The following is an 18,050-nucleotide window of genomic DNA, read 5'->3' as shown; positions in this document are numbered from 1 at the left end:
CGGGCTTGAGCAGCTCCGCGGGGTCTATTGCTGATCCCTCCACGGAAATTTCCATTCTGAGGGGAACTTGGCTCGCGCACGTTGGGCCTGGCGGCTCAGCGTGGCACGTGCTCATGCGGCGCGAGGAGGGTCGCGGGCATGCAAGTGTTCACAAACCTGGCGGGAGTAGGAGAGCAGGAACGCTCCTCGGTGGAACACGTGTTAGGGTTAGCGCAGCGGCTTGGCGGGGCCTTGCGCTTTATCGTTACTGGCGTGAGGAATATTGGTAAACTCACTCCAAGAGGTCTTGGTACGTCGCTGATCGTTAACTGCCGCTCTGGTATCATCTGTTGGTGGCTGGGTCCGCCTTTTTCAGTTCTGTGGTCCTTCAAAGACGGAGCCGACGTGATGAGGGTCTGTCCATCACGGCCACCTGGTGGCGAACCTGCGAGGTTGAGAAGTACGCCTCTTGAGAAAGATAATCCAGACCATGGCAAGCACTATCCACCCGCTGAAGTACAACGTCGCATTTCATCGCGAAACGAACGCTACACACAGGAGGCGATGCACACACACACACAGCTTCGGTCGCTGCATTGGCTTAGCTGCAAGCTTCGTTCGGACAGTCAGCGATGCTACGACGATACAGAGCTGCGTGAGGGCGACGTGCTAACCACTTCACGTATTTAAAAACACAGGGGCAAAGAACTTGGTTCATCGGAAGCAAAAGATCTTTCCTTCATTATTGTGCCTGAAATATACTGGCTAGTGTTGCTAGTGTGCCGAGGGCGGGCCCCAGGCGGGCGCCGGGAGCGATGTACGCGGCCGGCTGCCGCTTGGGGCGCTGCCGTGCGGGAGTGTGCGCGTTCGTCCGGCCCGAGCAGATCGCGCGGTTGCCTCCGCGCTGCGTAGCAGATGGCAGGGGCAGAACTTTCCAATCCCGCTTGCGACGAAAGCGAGCGAAAGTGACGGGAATTCTGTCGCGCGACGAAATTTTCTCCCGACAGTTCGACAAACACGATCGTCGCGCGACAAAGCGACTAAATTCCCATCGCTTTCGCTCGCTTTCGTCGCAAGTGCGAACGGGCCTTTATGCGCAATCTCCGTCCCACATAAAATAAGCTCTTGCTTGTCGCCTGAGCATATGGTTGATATGTGACTACGTTACACTGTGCTTGCGAGTGTATTTAAACGATGTCACTAGGTTTGACACGTAAGCGCTCGGCGTGCAGCTTTGTAAACGCAAGAAGCCTCACGTACGCACGCTATTTTGCTGCTAATAGAGAGTTTTAGTACAGCGTTTGTGCCTTTGCATACGCTAAACGCTACATTTTTGCGTCCCGCTGCGTAAACATCGCGAGGGGAGTTTTAGTAGAACGTCTCATCAGTTTTGCGTTGCGACATACTAATGCATACGGCGCCATCTGTTAAATGTTTTCCGAAATGACTCGGCGGCTGATCTGCTAGCGGAGTGCCGGAGTGCCTGAACATTTTACGACTATCAAAACAAGTTCAAACAACGCTTTACCAGCAGTATTGAATGCAACACATGGGTGCAGCTTCGCAGAACACGGATGCTTGCTGCTCGAGTTCGGCGTTGGTTTGCTCTGCGCCTTCCCGTTCATCGCCACTGATAAAGCAATCCGATCCGGCGCGTTTTGTGCACGGATTCTGTGTCGGTTTAAAATGTCTTTTTTTTTTCACATGCCGCCGGTAGTAGGAATTACAACCGCCGCAAAATAAGACCCGGCCCCAGCGGGCCCACATCTGAGACCGCGCTTTTTGGATAAACAGTGCGCGGTGCACCAAAGGGAACGAGCGCACGATTCTCCCTGCACGGCTGCGAGTTCGCCGCCGATACCAACTGCAGCTACGTACACCGCGAAAGGGCAAAGCCAGGCCGCACACATGCGGCCAGGTCTTTCGTTCGCTTTTCCAGCCTTTAGAGGAGTGTCCATGGTGTCAACAAAGATGAAAAAGCCGAAAGAGCTGGCCCGTAGCAGACAGCAGTCTGTGGGAGCGCAATAGCGGAAGTACGTCACCGCTGAGGAGCGAAGCATCATGGGAGGGGAGGCCAACAGAGAAGAAAGAGTTGAAAGGAGGAGGAAATACGGCGCGGCGATAATGCGCGGTTTTCGATTTACGATTTCTCAGCTAATACTCATCGCTTTAACAAAATTCTTGCAGGAGGAGATTGCTAATACATTGCTTTATTTGGTTACATGTACATCCATGCATCGGCGGAAGGCATTTCAGGACCCCTTTAAATTTAGAGAAAATATATGCGTAATCCAATCATATGAGTCCCTTGTTCCTGAGTTGCATTGCGGCCGGTAGTAGACTGATACTACGAGCAGAGGTTTGCCACGTGGCGGTTCAATGCGAACGACGACGACTTCTCTGTTAGGATTACTTGCTGCATCCCATCGGTGCTGAACAGATTGGCAAGAATTATGCACCAACACGGCTGTCTGTCCAGGTGCATTGGGAACTTTCGCCGTGTGTTTGGGGGTGTAAGTGATTTTAGGATCCATGTACGTTGTATAGTTGGGAATCCTACATGAGCCTCTCGTCTTCTGGAGAAGTACGGCGAGTGGACAAATTGAAGATATCTGTGAGGTGAGTAGCGGTCCATTTTGAGTGAAACTACGACAATTCCATTGCATTATTAAACTGCTTGGGGGCATCGAGCGGGGCATCTATTGAGGCGGCTTATTTTTACATACCGTAGTATGCGGAGTGACCATTTGTGTGACTTTGTGCATGTCCTCCACGATCTTCTGTATGTCTTGTCTCAGAGTGGTAAATTGGCCCTGAAGATCCCCAATATTGTTGAAAGCCTTTTGCCATTCCTTGGATGCTTGAAACTTTAGTTGCCCTTCTCGTTGCGCCAACACTTCTTGAGTAATGAAAGGCGTGGAGCTGAAGCCTGTCGACTGCGAAGCTACATCTGCTTTTTTGCGTGAAATGCGAGAACGGCTCTGTCGGGCAGATTTAGGTGCAGATTGGGAAGGGGAAACAGACTGACGACGTGTAGCCGCTCTTCGGAGGAATGCAAGCTCTTTACGCAATGCCTCGAGCTCCAAACGAAGCTCCTGAAGGTTTTGTTTTAGCTGCGAATTTTCCAGCTATATGGGATGGTCATTCGGTAGCGGCATTATGGGGTTATGGCCGGCTTTCTGGATGGATCCTGTGACGGCGGTAGCCCAGGAGACACCACTAGTGACATGTCGATGCAAGGCTTTACTGCTGCGTTTGGGTTCTTGATCGTTTTGAGTGTCCGTTTTAGACACTTTGTCTTCCTGTTTGGGAAGGCGACTGGGACAGACTTTGCTAACCGCTAGGTGACCATCTGCTTGACACGCGACGCAAAAGATCGTGTACGCGCACTCTCCTTCAGCAGCGTGGGTGCGACCGCATTCTTTGCACACGCTGGGTGACGGACAGTACTTTAACATGTGTCCCAGACAGTGGCAGTTAAAGCACACCAACCTTTTGGGGCGGTACTCAGCCACGCGTACCAGTTCCATGTAGTATTTCACTACTCTGGGCAAAGTAGTCGAGTTAAATGTAATAATGGCTCTGTCCGATTTGCCGATCTTCTGGACACGAAGAACTTCAGCTTGTTCACATCGAATCCAGCTATGGATTGCTTCATTACTTTCATTCGGGTCTACTCGGATGACACCTCGTATGGTGGTCTTGTTGGAGGGCATGAGTTCTATCGCTACTTCGATAGTTTCGATCTTCCCGTTCTGGCGGAATGAAAGGTGATCTATTTTGGCTAGCTTGTTTGCATGGCGTTCATCGTACAGCGTTATATGCGCGCTGTTTGCAGCATCGTCAAATGTTACGGCTGCCCTTTCAGCTAGTTCGGGGCTGGGGGCTGTGAGTCCGATTGCGCTAGCGATAGCGTGTGGGGGGATGTTCCTAATTTTAATCTTGGCTAAAGGTATCAGTTGTAATAGATGGCGGGATCGACTCACCCGATCAGTGCGTGTGGGCTGCCTTTTCTTGGCTAGGGAAACTCGTTGCTATCCCTCTTCGTGAGTAGTTCTATCGTCCTCTTCAACTTCTTGCATGTGGTCTTCGGTGATGTCCTCTTCGTAGTTGTCCGTTTCAGAAACTTCTCGGGTAATGGGGGTCTGGTTGAGTTGGACCTCTTGGAAGACGGTTGCGCTGGCCATTGTAGACGCTGCGTCGTCTTGAAGTTGCGTCGAACAAAGGGCCAACTTAGATGTGCGGCTGCCCGCAGCTGCCGTGACAGCCACGCATGCAGCCTCTTCGCCGAAATCTGCAGCCCGAGTGGGGCGAGGCCGTGAGAGGCGGTGGTAGGTTACGCCTAACCGCCGGCTGGGGTAGTCGGGCCTTGGTTTTGGGCGGCTGGAGGATCCAGTGGGCCGACTTTTCGGTTCAATGGTGTCAGCACACATTCACGAAAGCTATGGAACACTGCATTAGGGCCAACGTCGCAGCAAAAAACGCGAACACAAGTGATCTCCGTGGAAAGATTTTGCAACAAACGCTGGAATTTAGCCCCCTACAACTGTGCAATGAACCTTTCGTTCCTACTCGAGTGGGTCTTCACAGCTCACAACAAGATACTACTCCGGATCTTACCATCGCTACACCGCGCATAGTAAAAAGATGGCAGGCCCTGACGTGTACGTGGGGCAGCGACCACTTCGCGATTCTAATCCACCTAAACAGTAAAAAATTACGCCCTAAGAATACGTATACTGCCGTCAACTGGAATGTATTCCGTTCACTATTTCATACGGCTCCTCACCCTGACCTATCTGAGTTTGTCGCCACCCTGAATGAAGCACGCAGCTTGGCTCTAGAGTCCGTGACTAGTACCGTCGAAGTCGATCTACCGGATGCGCACATGCACAGACTCCTGCGTACTGCTGAACGCCTCACAAAAAAATATCGAACACGCAGAAAACGCCACAAAGATCTCATGAAACTTAAAAGCCACTACAAGAAGATAACTGAATACCAGAAAATTCTTCAGTCTGAAAATTGGCACAATCTTTTTGGCACAATCTTTGTCAACGCCTTGGACAGGAGAGAGCTCTTTCGCGCCTATGGGGCCTTTTTCGAAGTCTAAGCGGTCGAGCAAAGGCAAGACTGCAAATCGTACAGGAAATGTGCTTGCACTATGACTACCCTGAAGTTGAAAAAACTCTTATAACGACCTTTTTCCCTCATGCTACTACCGACAAAGCGGCTCTTCGTCCCCTGCCTGTTATCGAGATTCCTACGACCCTTGGAGACCTCGACTCCCCATTCACTTTGAGCGAGCTCCAAGTCGCTATGTCACGGGGAAAGCCGAAGTCAGCACCAGGTCACGACCGAATTAAATGGCAGGATGTCCGTAAGCTACCACCTAATGGGCAAGAGGCACCTTTGGCTCTCGTAAACCAGTCCTGGGACACTGGAGAAGTTTCTGAGCATCTCAAAACGTCGATTATTCATCCTATACCCAAGCCGGCCAAAGACTCTCGTAAAACGGAAAACCTCAGGCCTATTGCATTAACCCCTGTCCTATGCAAATTAATAGAGCGAATGATCAATAGCAGGCTTCAACATTATCTCGAGACGACTGGTTGGTTTCACCCGGCCTTAACTGGCCCGCCCTAATTTGGGAACGCACGACTATCTTTGGCTTCTCCGTCGAGTAGTGAACTGAACCTCCCGCAAGAGTACTCCTGACAACATCGTCGCTCTCGATATTCACAAGGCTTTCGACAACGTCAGCCAAGAGGGCATACTCCGAGAATTGGCCGCTGCCTTCCCCAGTAAAAAGGCGCAGAAATGGGTTCGTTGCTTTCTAGAGCACTGACCCATTCGTCTCAACCCGCGGGACGCAACGCCCACAACCTACTACCTTGACAGAGGCGTTCATCAAGGCTCAATTGTTGGACCTCTACTATTCAACCTGGCTATGAACCGCGTTGCTCGCACACTCGAAACAGACCCTGCTGCACGCTTCGCCATGTGTGCAGATGATATCGTCGTGTGGGCAGAAGCTGCCGACTATGACTCCAACGAAGGTATGCAAATTGAGCTTCAAGCTGCTGTGTTCAGCTTGGAGCGCACCCTCGCTACATTCAATCTGCAATTATCTCCTAATAAGACAGAATTCCTCAGCGTGGACGGCAAGCGCGCGACGAACCCGGATCAAACCAACGAACTTCAAGTGGCCAATAAGGTTATTACCTCTAAAAATGGCATTATTAAGCTCCTGGGGTTGCAGATAAGCAGCTGTAATAGTCCTGCTGCGTGGATTCGCCATTTAAGAACAACTTGGCGCTCCACATTACGCTTAATAACTTGCATCTCTGGATAATATGGTGGATCACGTCAGAATGCATGTCTCATGCTTGCTCGTGCCGTTGCGCACGGACGACGGACGTACTGGTTCCCCGTTTATGAATTGCATCCCCGCCATTTAAACGAGCTGAAAATCCTCAACAGACATCTAATCCGTACCATCTCGGGGCTTCCGCTCCATACCAAAACAGACGTACTGTCGGAAGCAGTTTCGCTTCCCCCCATCGCTAACCTGGTAGAGGAGACGACGCTCCGCTTTCAGAAGCACCTTGAACACGTGCCTCAAGGACAATCTATTTTGAAGTGGGACACACTATTTTTTATTTATTTACAATATACTGCGGTCTTGAAAAAGACCAAGCAGGAGAGGCACAAAAATTAAGTTGAAAACACACGTAAGCGTGATAGATGAATGATAAAAACAAGCGTACACAAAATACAAGAAGATAAGCACATTATACAGAGATGTATAGATGAGCTTAAACACAGGTTAACACGACCTTCAGAACAACGGAGATGAGTATATCTCCCTATTATACAATCAATTTTAATACAATCAATTTATTACACAATCATTAAACAGTACTTTTAATGCTGACACTTTTCCACCTGCTATTCCACCCTGGGAGCGACCCGCCCTGGGCCACCTCAGGCGCCGACCCATTTCTCGCCGCAACCGCGCCGTACGGGAACAATATTTCCGCACTCTCGCCAACGACAAAGCTCCCGATGAAATAGACATTTTTACCGACGCATCCATGAACGGAACAACAGCAGCGGTGGCCTGGACCTGCCCTGACATCCCCCAGCTTAATGGTTCTCGCAATACAACAAACACATACGGTCTCACTGATGAAGCCAAACTTTTCGGAATCCTCGGCGCCATTCAGGCCATACAAAGTGCGACCTCATTTATCACCACCAACAAGTTCCGTGTCATCACTGACTCCCATGTCGCTCTACGGGAACTGAACAGGTCCTTCTCGCCCAATTCTACGGCCACCAACATTCTTTACAAAATTCGCGACCTCACTCACGAAGGGTTCACGATACGCCTGGTCTGGACTCCTGCTCACACATATGGAGCGGACGGAAACCATTCGGCGCATAATGCTGCCCGGGAGTGTTTACGCAATCCTCCCAAGGTTCCCGTGTCCATCTAACGAACTTCATAGGCATAGGCACGTTGCTAGTCCTCGGTGGCCCTACTGTGGCAGCAACAATACACCGAACCTTTTCCACCTCATCTAGGCTTGTTCAGCTTACTCGACAGACCGCGACCAGTTCCTTATGACGCACGTACGCCCGACGACTTCTGAAGAACATGTCAAACACGTCAGAAACAACCCCCAAATTTTACAGAAAATTACAGAATTCGGTCTCAAAACAGGTCTCTATAAAGTAGTATGATGGCGGATCGTTCACCCTCTCTCTAGATGTACCCCCAAACACACCCCTTGTGGCTCCTGAACGGCTCCTTTTGGATACCCCAATCATGGCCCGTATTAGAGTGCCCTCGTCACACCTTCACCTGTGCATATCGTGCTAAGTGAACGCTCACAGTGCAGTACAGACTTTATATGAACAATCTTCCCCTCCCCTCTTCCCCGTGTCCTACACCAGGGCCTATTGGCCTCCTCCTGTAATAAAGTCATCCATTCCATTCCATTTTATGGCTCGACTATTTGCGAAAAACTGACCTGTCAGCACATGCGTAAACTGCAGTAAACGATTAAAACAAGGCCAAATATGTTGCGGACTTTAACTGCTGACTTCTGATTTCTCCGCACGTTGCGATTCCTCTGTCACAGCTGCCCAATGAGTGTGTGAGTTTCGCAGAGGGTTATCTTACAAAGCGGCTATTATGCGTGTTGTTATCCGTGTGGCTAATCTCCTATTCGTTGTAACTGCGGGCATTTTTGTCGACACATAGGAGCAGGGGGCCCATCAGAGGACATCGGAAGGATTACCGGAAGATTATAGAGAGCGTCTTACCATTCGGGAGAGCATTCCGGTGGGTAACCATGATGGTGAAGTGCAGGCGCTTAGAGTAATAGGCGAGGCCGTGGTAATGAAATATAATGCACAATTTACCTGTGCGTTAAAAAAGGCTCTCTTACTTTCGTGATACATGTGCCTACTTTAAATTGTTCTTCGAATGTTGGTTTGCGCTTGCATTGTAAGATGCTTTGTTGTGCATTTAAGTGTTTTATTATGAGAAGCAGGCATCAATGGTGGTTTTTCTTTCGTTACGACCGAGATACACAGGACATGACACCAATTTTGTTTCGTCGATCCTCATCATGCTGCATCAAATCAAGCCACGGAGAGCAGTGAGCAATACTTTCAATTCAATTCAATTTTTATTCAGTAATGCATACATATTTATATATGGGTTGTAGTACAGACGGAGGTCCCAAGGCCGAAGCCATGCGCGGGACCTGCGATGACGATACACAAAATATTACGAGCGACGTTGAAAAAATAAAGAAAATTATACAGCACTTTTGAGCAATAAAGAACTACATATACAAAGACAAGCTATAAAACTATACAGAACTATTGAACAATACCTAACTACGTATTCAGACACAAACAATAAAACTAAATACAACTCCAAACACAGTAATAACAAGTGGGAGATTTAACGCAAAATATAAACAACTAGATACATTAAAAATGAAACATTACTATACCACAAGAAATTTAAATGTCAAGCAGGTAGTTTTCAAGTACAGTTTTGAACTTATAGAAAGAGTTCGATTTAATATTGCTGGGTAAGGAATTCCCAAAAGATATCACTGTAAACTATTGTATGCTTACCATAATTAGTTCGAATGTTAGGAAGCAAGAAATTCTTGTCACTCGAAAAACGCGTGTTGTTCGTATTAGTAATCATACGAACGGGGAAAACATCTGAGTTTTCAATTAAACATTTTGAAAAATAAGATACCGAAGCTGTACCGATAAATTTGAGTCATAGGTAAAACCCGAAGCCATTGAAATAATGGAAAGGAAGAATATCGACGGGGTGCAAAGTTGGTGACGCGAATACCTTGTATCTGTAATGTAACGAGGGACGATATAAATTTGGGGAGTATATGTGACAGAGCCGCCATCGAGAGCCGAAGATTTACCTTCGACATGCTGTGTCCAATGCCAAGGAGGCGACTAATAAAGAGAGGTATTCCAGCTGCCTCTGCCCCTAACGCAATTTGAAGGTGTATAAAGAACGGGCAAGAAACGCCCTGTAGCGTGCTTCTGAAGCCTTCGTAGCAGTTTGCATTTGGTGGAAAAAGAAATTCGCTGGCAGATTGACCCGATTCTTCTTCAATGTCCAAATCAAACATAGCATCGTTTGTTCTTTTTTCCCGTCTTCGCTACATTGCTTACGCATTCTCTACACTTGACAACCAAGGGCCGCGCTCCAATTGCGAACCTGGAACGACGATCGGAGGTGGCCTACACGCAGGCTGGCGAAACGTCCTTACTCGCCGCGTTTGTAGTGATCATTCCTCTTGCGTCGCTGGGTAACGTATTATTAAGGAACTTCAAATCCATGCACCTTGAATACTTGCTGCGTCCGGCAATCCACCTGAAGTGCTTCTTTTTTGGGAGACTGGACTGACTTGAAAGCAATGTCATCCTTGCTCATCAAATAGCCCATCACCGCGGCGCTGTAAGATATCGCAGGCTTTGCGTCACTGAGTGACCATCCTGCCCGCACTGCCCTCCGATAGACATACTCGTGCGCGAAGTGTGCGAATTTCAGCAAAAATCAACGTCTGAAACAATGCTTATAGCGTCGTTTAAGAAACTAGGAATACCTTCATATACCTCTTCGAACCTGTTTGTTCTGCCCTGTTTCTCTTAGAGTAGGGAAACCGCTTTCCGTCACTCCTGAGTGTTTCAGAGAATACGGGTTACATGCTACAGCTGCCAAAATGACAGTGCTGTCCGTGCTGCGGGGTTTCTACTCAGCCATGTTTGTAGTAGCTCCATCTACCACCTTTTCTACTTAGCCAGGCGGAGTTTTAGAGTCCTCACTGATGCCATTGTATGCAAATCCGCCCTGCAGGAAAGCAAACTTTCAAGGACAATGATTATGAAAAAACACGTGTGAGGTTAAACACACGCTCCCCGTGGCGGATATCAGACCTGGATTCCTCGCGTTGCGAAGCCCGCGTCTATGTGATTGCTCCATTTCGGTGTGGCTGAAGCGAACGCCAAGCATATTCGCGCCGTACCACACATACCTAAACATTAGGCCTATGTACGGCATACTCAAGGGTTGCTGTGGGTATTCTACAAACGTGGGGCGTCGGTAAAAGCAGTGCATCGTGGCAGTGTGGGATTGGCCAACCAAAGCATCCACGACAAAGCTTCGTGTTCAATACTATCGTCTGGCCGTCTGTCGCCCTCAGTTGTCAGTGGGGGCATTGTTGGATAAATCGTTTTAAGTGTTGGAATTCCCGCAACAGATAAGCTTCCGTCTGCCCGGCAGATATCGGAAGCTCACCGCTCCTTTCCTCGCTGATGATATTAGGAAGATCATACGGAAACTGAGTGAGCAACGGTCCGCAGAGGCGTGGTTTGATTGTGACACGAAGCGGTCATTTCTGTACGGAATAGACCAAGACTTACAATACCGAGTGAATGTCGAGCTGCCCCGAAATGTGGAACTCTATTTCATGGTATGCGATTGGGCGTCGCCTATAAAAATTCCTTCCTGTTCAACATTACGTGTGCAAACTTACTATCCTGCGCATGCGGAGCGCCCGAGGAAGATGTTTCCCACGTGATTCTAGACTGCCCATTACATTTCCAGCAAACATGCGCACTCTACAACAAAGTGCCATTGTATAACCATCGTGTGACGTGTTACAGCCCTGGATTTTTTATTTCAAGCGCTAATTGTTTTTATGCGTTTTTTTCGTGCAGCTTTGGACGTCAGAAGCACAGAAATGAAAAATTACGCTAATAGTGCAAGTATTAATTATTTACAGGCACGTTAATTAATTAGCTCATTAAGCAATTAAAAATTCTCTTTTTTGTAAAAAAAGTTTTTTTTTATTTTTTCGGAAAGCCTATGATACCCTAATTTTAGAGAAAAAATATCAAGCTGGTAATCCAAGTATTTACAGATTTATACACATTTTGACGAACCGGAATTTCCGTTTCCTTACCCGGGCGGTCGTCATATGCTGTGTCCACTGAAGCTTCGTCTTTTTCATATCGTCCAGCCTCGCGAAATCGCAACAATAGTGGTGTCTATCGCAAGAGGCATCGTTGAACAACCCTCAGCCTGAAAACTAACAGTTTTGGTTTTGTTGTTAAGGCGCTAGAGGATATTATGTGTTGTGTCGTCAAATGACGACGCCAGGGCCGAAAGGGTTAACATCCTTACTAGAACCATGGCCTTATGCGGGTATTAAAAGTAAGGTTGTTCGTGCATTGAGTGTGTTTTTTACTTCGACGGGAATAGCTCGAAAGTATTGGGTGGCGTATTACCTTTTACCGTGAATCCGTGAATCCTGGAGGACATTTCATAGACAACTACTAGAACTCAAGAAAATTGTCGTAAACCGTTGATGTCTATAGCCAGGTCTATGACCCTTTATTGGTAAAATGAAGTAGCCGGGCGCACATTCGCTGCCAGCCTCTAGAATGAATAAGACAGTTATGCCGCAAAGCCAGCATAGTTGTCAAATAGAGGGGTGCATGACTTCTTTCCTTGTATATGATCCTGGTAAGGGTGTTCATTTCTGAGGGGCACGCAAGCAGATAGGGTATCATCAGTAGGTTTGGTTACTTTTTTCTGTTTCAATAAAGCGGCAGAACTGTGCGAGAGTAGGATTCTGTGTAAGGACACGCATTTTTTGTGGTCAGCTCTGCTGGAGCGTTCTGTGAAGCAAATGGATTGTTTGGATTGGAAAACGTTTATTGAGCATAAAAGTGGGTGGCGTTCTTAGTCCAGATAGCCGCGAGCTAGCGCAGATGCTTTGCCGCGAGCGATGAGGCGTCCTTGGTCCTCGCACCGTGAGCTGCCCAGCTCGCGCTCCCACTGCTCAGGGGATGGTGAAGGGGGGGGGTTTGGCGCGTATAGGCATTCCCAGACCAGGTGGTAGGTGGTGTTCGGGACGGAGCAAGAGGGGCAGTTGTAGGGGTAAGTGGAGTGACAGAAGTAGTGGAGTATCGAGGTGTTGTAGAATGTGTTGGTCTGTAGTCCACGCCAAATGCGAGCCGCCTGTGTGCTGAGGGATGGGTGAGGAAGAGGGTATTGAAGCCGCAGTTGGCGACAAGGATACAGGATTTCAGTGCATCGGGAAGGGACCGGTGGATAGATGGAGGGTTCGGAAAGGTCCTGTTCCGTCGACGAAAACGCCCGGAATGTAAGAGCGCGGGCAGCGGCGTGTGCCGCCTCGTTTCTCTCGAGGGAAGAATGGCCTGGTGTCCACACATCTGGACGTGGGGGGATCCTTGATTGAGGACAGTATCTTCAGCGCTGAGGGAGAGATGCGGCCAGTACAGCAGTTGCGGCAAGCCTGTTGTGAATCTGTGAGGATTGCCATGTAGTTGGAGGAAGCCGTGGTCGCTGCTAGAGCGATGGCTGTCTCTTCAGCCCTCGTGGTGCTTGCGTGGAGAAGGCTGAGGGAGGTAATATTGACCCATTTGGAGTCGACGACAACCAGTGCGTGAGGAGGGCGGGATGTATACGGACCGACGTCGTTGTGTCGGGTGTCCGGTTTGTTGTGGTAGTGTCGGGTGTCCGGTTTGTTGTGGTATTCGGCTCGGACGCGAGTGACGGGGGCCTCTCTTCTGCCTTGATTGAAGGAAGGGTGCATGTGTTTGGGGATGGGAGACACGAAGATGTGAGCGCGGAGTGACGGAGGGATACGCTGGGGGGTGTCTAAAGGCAGAGGAGTGGGGTAGCCTAGTTTTTGCAGTACCGGGCGGCCCGTAAGGGTGAGGGCAAAGGCGAGTGAGTTGCTGGACCCGCTGTGCTTCGATGAGTTCAGAAAGGGAAAATGTGGATACCTAATTGCAGAAGGCGGGCAGTAGGCGTGAAGGCAGGGAGGCCAAGGGCGATTTTGTACGATTTCCTGATAAGGGCGTCTATTTGGCATGTTCCTTTGGTTTGAGGTTGACATGGGGAGTACCATTTGTAATGCGGCTAAAAAGTAGGGCTTGAACAAGACGGCAGGTGTCTGGTTCTTTTAGGCCATGGCGGTGGGTGCAGATTCTTCTGATGAAATGTGTGAGCTGGGTTACTATGACAGGAAGTTGTGGGCGAATCGCCGCCCCAGAGCCATCTGCGTGGAACGTCACACCAAGTATACGGCGTGAGGGCACTTGGGGAACGAGCGTGGAATCGATCGTGACTGACGGGTCCGGAGTGGGGTTTGGAGGTCGGCCTCGGGTGCGGGCTCGAAGACGAGGAGGGCGGATTTATGTGGTGCACATGTCAGACCACGCTATTGCTGGTACCTGAGTGTGCAATCAACGGCTTGCTCAAGAATGTCTTAATTTATTTAGTAATTCCCCAACGGACGCTCCTGCAGGCGCTATTCCTGTTTATAAACTGTTTGCCCTGACCCAAACATAGCAACGGTTCATTTTGTGTATACTGTCTGCAAGTGGAGAAGGAAGCTGGTTACTCTTAGAAATGAACTTTTATTGGAGTGACCATCTGTTCTTAATGAGCTTAAATCACCATTGGGCGACGAACAAATCAGTAAGATGTCATGCACAGACAGGCTTCTGGGAGAGAACTTCCACGGCGTTTTTTCTGCCCCATTTATCCGCAGTGGTGTAGTTGTATTAAAAAAACGATCTCGATCGGCAAACATCCACTGCGGTTACCCTGTATTTTTCTTTTCCACTAGTTTTTGTATATTCAACTGTTGTATATTTTGTATATTTTTACATGTATATTTTATATGTATTTTATATGTATATATTTTGTATATTTTGTATATTCAACAAGATGAGTTGATCGAAAACATTTCAAATCAAACAAGAGCGGTCTTAGATAGTCAAAATACAAAAACATATATATCATCAAAATCAGATTTGCGAAACGACGTAAAACTGACAGTCAACATGTGTATTCTTTAGAACACAAGAATAAATCGCCAGACACGGTTAGGCACTTCCCATAAGCTACATAAACAAACAAAACATAAGCAATGGCTCAGAGCATAATACATTGCCTTCTTGTATTAGCAGAATCGACAGTCGGCTCTACTACACCTAGGACCTACAGTTTAGGTTTTAAGTCTTACAACGTTCGACCATGTTTGATGCTTCTACAGTGAAAAGAAGCCAAAACTTGTCCAATCGGTACAGTAGTAGGGAGTTAGTAATCAAAGCATGACGTAGGCCACAATGCGATGTTGGTTCACAGCATTAGGAGACTTCATCCCGAGCGACATTTTTCCTGACGCCATTTATTCATGGGCGTTGATGGTGACACTTGATTGAAGTCACATGGCTTATCGGTTGAAGTACTTTTTTAGTTCAAATGAATAAGTTAAAGTAACAAGAAGGCAATAACTTCTAGCCACAAAGAAAAAAATATACCGAAAACAGAACACAGCGTAAATGAAATATGTACGAGAAAGGACAAACGTTCACTGATTATGACATTTTTCTATAGATTAGCTGTATCAGGAGGAGTCTAGGAAAAAATGTAAGCCTATTTTGCATTTTTGAATTGAACTGTTGATTTTAAGGGAGGCCTAGCTCAAAAGTGGCGATCCCAACGTTGATAGCTACTTTGGGTAATGTCACTGTTTGTAAGATTGCCAGCAGGCAAAATTACAATACTTACTGTTTCGAAGGAACAAAAGCAATAGACGGCCCAGTTTTGTAATCCCTCATCAACAAAAATCGTATGCACGTATTTTCTTCTATAACCCTCAGTGCAGAAAACAAATCCGCTTTAAAGCTTGTATTTCCTGCGAAGAGATAAAAATTCACGATGTGTAAACTTCAAAGTGATGTTTATGTCATAACATTTCTTTAGTAGACAAACATGACAATTACTTAATGAACGTGCACTTGGGAGCACAATTTAGTTTAAAGTGACCCCACAATAATTTCTCAAAAAGCGAAAGACACAAAGCAACAGTTTACTATCAATGCAAAATAGACCTGAAACAAGACTGATATGGTCACAAACCCAAAGATGAGGCAGTTTTTCTTAAGGAAAACAAGCTTATTGGAGTGAATTTGTGCTCCTCTAACAACTCAAAGCATACACAGGCGGAGAAGCAGCAGCCAAAAAATGCACACCATCTTCCCGCTAGGTGAACCATGGCTGAGTTGCTGTTGCGTTTCCGTTATGTTAGCGATGTCAGCCTGTCGATTGCTGTTGTTGTGTATCCTATTTACGCAGCATGTTCACCCCCGATGCGTCGCATCTCTTTCACGGTTCCCCTCGCGGGAAGATGGTGTATATTTTTAACCGAGCGCAAGCTGCGCAGCTGGCACGGCGACGGGACTGAGCGCAGCCGAGCGCAAGCTGCGTGCTGACCGCGCTGACGCACAGATGGCGCTGCGGTGAGAGCGGCGGAGCGCACAGCTGCCGCGGTGAGGAGAATGGGGGAGGGGTGCGGAGTACGCCGCTACAACGACGCGGGACAAGGCGAGGTAAAGAGATGCGTTGCATCTAAAAAATGACGTGTGGAGGAGAGCGTCCGCGAGTCCAATACCGCGGCGTCTGAGCATTTTATCTATCGTGGCGAGTGTTTCTCGAAACGTCGATTTACATCCAGAACATTGCAGATAAATAAAGAATATTCTAGGCAAGTGACGTTAGGGCGAAATGCTCTCCTATAAGGATCAGAAAACCTGTGCGGTACAAAAATAAAAAAAAAACAAAACCCGCGCTTTGCTTGGGCCACAGATGACATAGCCGGGTGAGGCCGCGCAGCAAAAACATTCATAAAAAACCCAATGCATTATTCACGGCATTACTCCCCCTCTAAGAGTGCATCGACTCGTTGTAAAATAAAGCTACAGTCCGAAAAAACAACAACAAAAATTTCCGTCGTCTCGCCCAGTAAGGTTTGAGGCGAACCACGGGGACGACTTCGGGCTGTGTGCGCCGTCGTGATGTGCCGGAATCACCATCGGGGATCAGTTCGTCGGTAGGTTAGCTAACTCGTAGTAGAATATGTTAAGTTCCAAAATACCGTCGCAAAAGCTTATCACTGAGTCCTCGTCGTCGGATGGAAGTCGAAACCCATGCATGATCCCCAGGGTGGTACTCGGCGTCTCGGCGTCGGAGATTGTAGCGTCCAGCATCCACCAGCATGTACGCAGCACCTCCACCAGAAGTCACGAAGCCAAAGACGACGCAGTTGTTTTCAATGAAAACGCGCTTATTGGAGCGAACTTGTGCTCCTCTAACAACTGGAAACATGTACAGGTGGCGAAGTAGGAGTAAACAAAGTGACGCGTGCAGTCGTCGACTGGAATACCGCGGCATCTGCTCTGCAGCCTTTTATTTTGCGGCGCGAGTGTTTTTCGAAACGTCGATATACATCCAGAGCATTGCAGATCAAAGGAGGTTATTCTAGGCAAATTACGTTAGGGGGAAACGGTCTCCCATGAGAATGATATAAATAGCGCGGCATAAAGTTTGTAGTGGCGTGCACCTCATTTTCTACATCATCCGCATTATCCTACCATCGTCATCAGCGGGGCTTGCCCGGCTGCTTGGGCAGTGTCACAAAGCAGATAGAATGCGAGCGAGCGCCTGGGCGGTAGCTCGCCTTCACTGCTCTCGAAGTTCAGGCCGGGTCTTGCGCACCCGCACTATATGTAAGGATTATGATGTTTTGAGTTTAATGGCGCAAGGCCAACGAGGGCAAATAGCACCACAGATAAAGTTATTTCATGAGGACGGATGTGCAGTTAAATACTAAGTTGTCGAGTAAAAACAAAACTAAAGCAAATGCATGAAGATGGCTGGGGTATAGGATCCGTGGGATTATGCATGACATCAAAAAATGCTGTAAAACGTTGACGTCTGTTAAAAAACCGAAAAACACGCTTGTTAGAAAACATTGGGTTGTCGGTCAAGAAGTGTGGTGGGTGTAGTGGGATGTGATGTCTGTACAGTTCAGGAAAATGTTTGCGTCATGCGGTGTCGAGTACCTTGCATGTGATTAGTATGTGCACTACGGATAGGGCCTCTCTGCACCTGATGCACCGGGGCCTAGAAGATCCCGTGAGCAGATAGGAGTGCGTGGCATGGGTGTGCCCTCTCCGTAGCCTAGCCAAGGCAACTTCCGTGTATCTGTTGTGTGAGTCAGCTGTGTACCATCCCAAGTGTGGCTTCATTACATTTAGTTTGTTGTCTGTCTGTTCATTCCAGTGTGTTTGCCATGTTCTGCGCGAGTGTTGTCTTATGTGTGGCTTGAGGTCTGTATATAGTACCGTGGTTATGTCTACAGTGTTCCCGAGTGCAGCAGCAGCGGCCCTATCGTCTGTCAACTCGTTGCCAGCGATCCCAGAGTGTCCTGGGACACAGCAGAGTAGCAGCTTATGCTTTTCCGCATAGAAACACATAATGGTGTTGAACACAAGAATAACGATAGAGTTTTTAGGGGGTTTTTGCGGTGATAGTCCGCTAAAAACACTCAAGGAATCTCTATATATGACGGAACTGGGAATTTGTTTTTCAAGAATGTGCCGTAAGTTGAGTAAATCTCGATATGCTT

General features: G+C 48.0%; 1 long non-coding RNA gene across 1 annotated transcript in view; it reads right to left on the bottom strand.

The window, feature by feature from the left end:
• Positions 1–18,050, bottom strand: part of LOC144172914 (uncharacterized) — a 302,963-nt gene that overhangs the window by 180,333 nt on the left and 104,580 nt on the right. Inside the window, exon 3 of the long non-coding RNA XR_013323129.1 lies at positions 15,152–15,278. This is a non-coding gene — a long non-coding RNA (uncharacterized LOC144172914). The remainder of the gene's footprint in view (positions 1–15,151; positions 15,279–18,050) is intronic.

Source organism: Haemaphysalis longicornis, unplaced genomic scaffold, assembly GCF_048455015.1.
Source record: "Haemaphysalis longicornis isolate Haplotype H1 unplaced genomic scaffold, Haemaphysalis longicornis Haplotype H1 scaffold_27, whole genome shotgun sequence".
Lineage (NCBI taxonomy): Eukaryota > Metazoa > Arthropoda > Arachnida > Ixodida > Ixodidae > Haemaphysalis > Haemaphysalis longicornis.
Note: the sequence above shows the minus strand (reverse complement) of the source record. Positions and strands in the feature narration are given on the sequence as shown.